This window comes from Belonocnema kinseyi, chromosome 10 (genome assembly GCF_010883055.1).
Source record: "Belonocnema kinseyi isolate 2016_QV_RU_SX_M_011 chromosome 10, B_treatae_v1, whole genome shotgun sequence".
In the NCBI taxonomy this organism is placed as follows: domain Eukaryota; kingdom Metazoa; phylum Arthropoda; class Insecta; order Hymenoptera; family Cynipidae; genus Belonocnema; species Belonocnema kinseyi.
The window spans coordinates 67,188,261-67,194,260 of record NC_046666.1 but is presented as its reverse complement, the minus strand read 5'-3'; the positions used below and the strand labels follow the sequence as shown (position 1 = coordinate 67,194,260).

Genomic DNA, 6,000 nt, shown 5'->3' with positions numbered 1-6,000 from the left:
ACATTTGTGCACATTCGGGGCCTTGAACTCCTTGGTTGAAAGTTGAACTACTTTATTAACCAATCTTTTTGTTGGTTGGAGTTTCACAATATTAGTTAAAAAATTAAGTGTTTGTTTTAAAATTAATCTTTTCATTGAAAACTCATATTTTCGAGTTGGAAATTCAACGTTTTTGTAGGAACTTCATTTTTTGCTTTGAAAATTGAATGAAAATATATCTTGTTTGTTTGAAAATTCATATTTTCATATTGAAAATCCATATTTTTATATTGAAAATTCGATTGTTTTGTCAAAAATTTGATTGTCTAAATAACAAACTTTTCCATGAAAATTGAACTATTCCATTTTTGGTTCAAAATTCACATTTTTCAGACTAAAAATTACAATTTTTTGAGGAAAACTAGTATTTTTGGTAAACAAAATAATCTTTGTTGAAAATTAAACTAATTGGTTCAAAATGTATGCGTTTTGTTGATTAATTTGTCTTTTTGGTAGAAAATACGTTTTTTTGGTTAAAAAGCAACGGCTCGGTTGAAAAGTAATCTGGTTTGTTTGAGGATTCAACTATTTTGTTAAAAAAATTTTTTGTAAAGTCAATCATCAATTGTGTTTTATTTGAAATAAACATATTTTTTTCTGAAATATGAACAATTATAGTTTTTATTGAACATTAATTTTTTAACATTGCAAATTCAACTTTTTGATAAACGAGTGAAATACTTTCTTAGCAATTCATTTTTTATTGAAGATTCATAATTTTAGTAGAAAATTTATCTCTTTGGTTTTAAAATTAAACTTCTTTGTTTGAAACTTCCCTTTCTGGGAGTACAAATTAATTTTCTTAACTGCAAATTTAACAATTTGATTGAAAATGAACTTTTTTGTTGAAATTTAATATTTTCAAGATAAAAATTCAACTAAGTGGTAGAAAATTGAATTGTTCTGTAGAAGATTAATTAATTAATTAATTTTTTTTAAGTTAATTTTTTCAGATGACAATTTAAAAATTCCATTCCATTTTTGATTAATAATTGATTTTCATTTTGGAAATTCAACTTTTTGGTTGAAAATTTCTCTAGTTTGTTGAAAACTCGTATTTTTGTGTATAAAATTAATCTTTTTGTTTGAAAATAAATTATTTTGTTAGAAATAGATGTATTTTGTTTAAAAATCCTTTTTTTCATAAACAAATAATCTTAGTCGAAAATGCTAGTAGTTGGTCTAAAATGTATTTATTTTTAGAAATTTCGTCTTTTTAGTAGAAAATTAAACTTCTTAGTTAGAAATTTATCTTTTTGGTTCAAAATTTTATTATTTGATTAAAAATTGTATGAGATAGGGACTTTGGCGGGAAATAGATCAAACTTATCGATCTTCATGTGTGGTTTAAAATGTCAGAAAAAAATCAAAAAATAAGATTTGACATTAGAGGTCTCAAATTGGTCAATGGAATTAGGAAGTTTTTTGTGTAACGGATGTAAAAATTTAAACATTTTTAAATTTTACTTTTTATTGAATACTCATCTTTTAAAAAAATATATTTTGCTGAAAATGTATTAGTAAATTTTTTAGCCATATAATATAAGGAAAAAAAATATTTTAAAAAGAGCTAAAAAGTTCCATAAAAAGAGTTTTTCTTTGGTACACCGTATCGTTGTATTATTAGAGCTAGAACAGCGTATCTTTTATATTTGTACTGTGAATTAAGTTGATTTGAATTCAGCATGTTCACTTCAAATACATAATAAATTAGAGGTTTTACAGTAAATCAAAACTGCAATATTGTTTTCAACTAAAAACTAACCTCTGACGGTCATATCTTGTGAACTATTAGAGATGAAATGTTGTATATTTTTTGTTAATTTATAGACAGTTATTTAGAATTTAATTTCTGTTATTACTACTTTAGGCTTTTAATACTATAAAATGTCGAAATATCCAATCTTATTTCAAAATAAGAAATAAAAGTGTTGCAGCAAACAAAGCTTCACTTTTCCATCGAGTTTAATGCAAATACACTAAAAAATTTGAAAATTAAAATTAAAAAAAAACGTATTTTTTTCAACAATGACTGCACCGAATTCTTTCACAATCAGAAAGAAACCGGCATCTGAAAGCCCTTTCAAATTAAAATTTGTCAAGGGTAGTTGTGATGGTAAAATAGTTGATTTGAATAATATTTTTTTCCCCGTTTATTTTCATTAAACGTCATTGTTTCACTATGCGATAATAACCGTGAGAAAAAGTTTAGAAATTGAAATTTTTCATCTTATATTAGTGTTTACATCTAAAATAGTTCTTTTTTGCACCTTGCTAAAAAAAGTTCCAGGTTAGTCGCGGCGATGTGGCGCCGGATTGGCTCGTAGAGCCACACGGATTGGCCGGCGCTTGAAGGTGCGCTCAATAGCTTGATTCTGCTTGGACTCCCCAGTACCCGGCAGGGCCTCGAAGCGGAGAGTGTTCTGTTTGCGCGTCCGTTTTTCGAGCATTATTTCATTATTGATATACAATACAATTTTCACTGCAAATGACGCTTTCTGGCGTTTCAATTTAATGTTTTTATTAATATATTTCATCCTATAGTGACAGATTCGTAATATTTGTATTGTTTTTTAATTTAAACATTGTTCAGCGTGGCCGCGTCTCTTTTGAATTTTTGAACTGTGAACGGGCTACGGGGACCCCAGTGTTCAGTTTGTGAGAGGAATATTTTGTGTTCCGTGTTTGCAGTGTATCTAAATTTTCTTATTTTGAGGAGTTTTATCCCCCCACAAACGGAACTGAACTGCAAACTAACCTGAATTACCGGTAAGCATCATTCATTGTATGAATTATAATATTAATTTATTATATTTTTCATTTTAAGTGGTTAAATGTTTATTTACTAACACCATTATAATTTAGAAGTGCACAGTGAAATAAATGCGAATGCATACAGACAACAATCCGAAAATTGGGTTCTTTTTATCCATCCTCAGACAACTTATATTTTTATAGGAATGGCTTTATATCATATAATTAAAATTTTACGTTACTATTAGCAATGCAGTAACATATTAGTATTTTTAAATATGCTGTAACAAGAGTATACAAATTTGCTTTCATGCACGTCAAACTGACAATAATAGAGGATGAGTTGCAATAGCTAAGTTCTTGTTTAGAAATTTGGATATTGTTATTAACATGACAAGTTTTAAGTTTTTTATTATCTTAGAGATTTGGTGTTCTATACATTTTTTGAGAAAATCAATTTTCGGTTATATGTGAATGCGTGCCACTTTCTGTTTGCATTTCAAGTGATGGGTCTCTTCAGAATGACACCTGCACCATGTGATTTTCTGCCGCTCCCGCGGTTACGTGTGCATACAGAACGAACGTAATCGGGCGGCAAATAAGCCCTACCTTGCACCGGAAGTAACGTCTTAGAATTACGGATTCATACCGGTCAACCCATGACAGGTGTTTTTCTATAATAAAAAGTCTTTTTCTTTAGAGTTATAAAAATGGTGGATACCGATCGAAAATACTCGCGAGATTTTTAGTAAACTGTTAATTATATCTGGTGATAGGTGTTATTCTTCCTTCGATGAAATACTCGTTTATGGGAAAACAACGCGTACTTCTCAAGTAATGGACTGTATGAGCGAAGCACTCGGGTAGTTCGTTGAACTCCAGGTTGACCGGTTGAGGCTCTGATCGGCATTGCGTTCAACTCTGCCGATTTAATGTCGAATAACCTAGATTGATATCTTGGATCAGTATATCCGAATTATGACTTCATTGAAGAAAACCTTTCTTCTGAAATTTTTTAAAAGTATTACATTTTTCGAACTTATTTATCCCAAAGAGTGTCAAAGCGTGGTACAATGGAAAAACAATTGGTATCTACGTAGGAAGGCATGAGAATTGTTGCAATTTTCAATGTAGGAGTTACAAAGTTCTCAACTGTTTCTCTATTGTGCTGGTAATGAACCATTGTTTAACATGAATTATTAAATAGAGTGAGCACACAGGACTATCGACGTTGTCTTGATAGCCTATAAATATTTATGCAGTTGCATCTTCGTGTCATCAATATCTCGTTGCCTTTATTATAGGTACGTAATTTGTTTCTTCGGGATTGATGACGTAAATATATGAAAAAGAAAAATTATGTTTTAAAAGGGGAATCGTTACAATGACAATAACAAAAGGTAAAACTTGAGGTCTGTGGCAAAGAAAAACTGACAGAATAAATTGTAATTCAATTTGGATTTTTCTATCATCCATTATATTTTATAGTGTTTATAGTAGCAGACAGCATGTGTTTTCGCACTTTTAAATGAAAAAGATGTGGTTCCGTTGAGTTGAACATACAACTTTTGAGTATACACCAGATTTCAAAAGATTTCACAAAATCCTGTGCATCGGATTTCAAGAGGGATCAACCCCTCGCGTAGTTCAAAGACACATGGTATTTTCTCATATTGTTAGCAATCAGTTGGAATTGTTCACTGAAATTCAAACTCATTACGCCACATTAAACCTGGGAAAGATATTTTGAACTCTAATCAAATCAACTATACTTCTTTTGAAGTTTGGAAGCCAAAATGCAATTCTCAAACCAATTCTTGAGTCTTCTCGTTTGTCTTCCCTTTTTCTCTCTCGTCAGCATCACTTTTGGTTTCTTTTTTGAGTGGTTCGTTTACTGGAGTCGTCTACTCTACTCGTTTCGAGGTGGCTTCGTCGGGCAATCGGCAATCGTCGAGAATTTCCTCTTTTCTCTCTTTTGCGATATTCCCGAGGCCGTCCAATCGGTGAGTCTTAGAGAGCTCTGCAGCTCGAGTGAAAGGTGTGCGAAACCAACTCCCTTTCGCGGAAGATGAACGCGCGAAAGAGGGCCGAGGAAGGAAAGGAAGAACACCCTGGTTCCACGAGAATAGCGTGTCTAGTTCTGATCGCGTGTCCTTCGAAATGTATGGTTTTGAAGAATTGCAAGTTTCTATTTAAGTTTCTGGAGGAAGCGTGGGATTAGCAAGGTGATTGAAGATTGGAATAGTAAACCATAGGGTATCGAATAAGGTTATACGTATTTCTTCAAACAAATTTTTGTTTCGCATACCTCCTATAAATGTTGTCTGTTTTTCCTGTAGCTTCGTTTCAAATTATTTTCTTTTATTATGAATGTGGTTATACTTTTCTGCTATGTTTAATCTTTATTGCTATTGAATTTAACTTAAATGATGTGCCAAATCATCAGCGAAGTGTGTGGCCGAAGCTCGATGCTGGAGTGCAACTCTCGAAAGTTGAGAGTGCTTCGAGTACCGGAGAACAGAACTCGAGGAACCCCGGGAAACCTAATTCGAGGACGTACGTAGAGGTTCATGCATATTCAGCGTATTTGTATTGTACTCGAATCCGATGCCCAACCGTCGAGGAAATTGCCGACAGGCATGAATATGCTTGCGTTCGTCATCTCCTAGCCACCTAGACCAGCTTATTATAATGTGTGAGAGGCGAGAACCAAATTTCTTTCATGTGGCCCAATTAAGCCAATTCTACATCTGACAGGTAGATGAGTTGCAAAAATCGCATTTGTCTGGCCACTCAGGCCGCGTAACATGAAACTGATATGAATGTTCGTGGATACACTTTTTGCATACAACCTTATCAAAACTACGTATTCTCACTTTTTTCGAGGGGCTTTTATGAAGTATTCTACAAGTAGACAAATTTTTATTTTCTTGTATCTTGTTTCTCTTCTGCATGCAACACTTAAGTCGTCCAGCTATTTATCATTGCGATCGTTGATGTCTCCTATTTCAGAATTAGTAAGATTAGTTCCTGCCTGCTGAGATGGATGTTTTATCACTACTTAAAATAATATTTTAAAGAGACTTACTTGATTAAAGGACAGTAAAGTGGAATTTTCGTTCAAGAATTATTTTTTTTTACCACCTTTTAGTTTACTGTCTCTTTTAAATAATTAAAGTGTGATTAAGGCAAAATATCATATGAGAA

General features: G+C 32.1%; 1 protein-coding gene across 1 annotated transcript in view; it reads left to right on the top strand.

The window, feature by feature from the left end:
• The first annotated feature begins 2,453 nt into the window (after positions 1-2,453).
• LOC117181595 (protein turtle) overlaps positions 2,454-6,000 on the top strand; it is a 253,226-nt gene continuing 249,679 nt past the window's right edge. The window contains exon 1 of the mRNA XM_033374449.1: positions 2,454-2,808. The gene's annotated coding sequence lies outside the window, so the exon portion shown is untranslated. The remainder of the gene's footprint in view (positions 2,809-6,000) is intronic.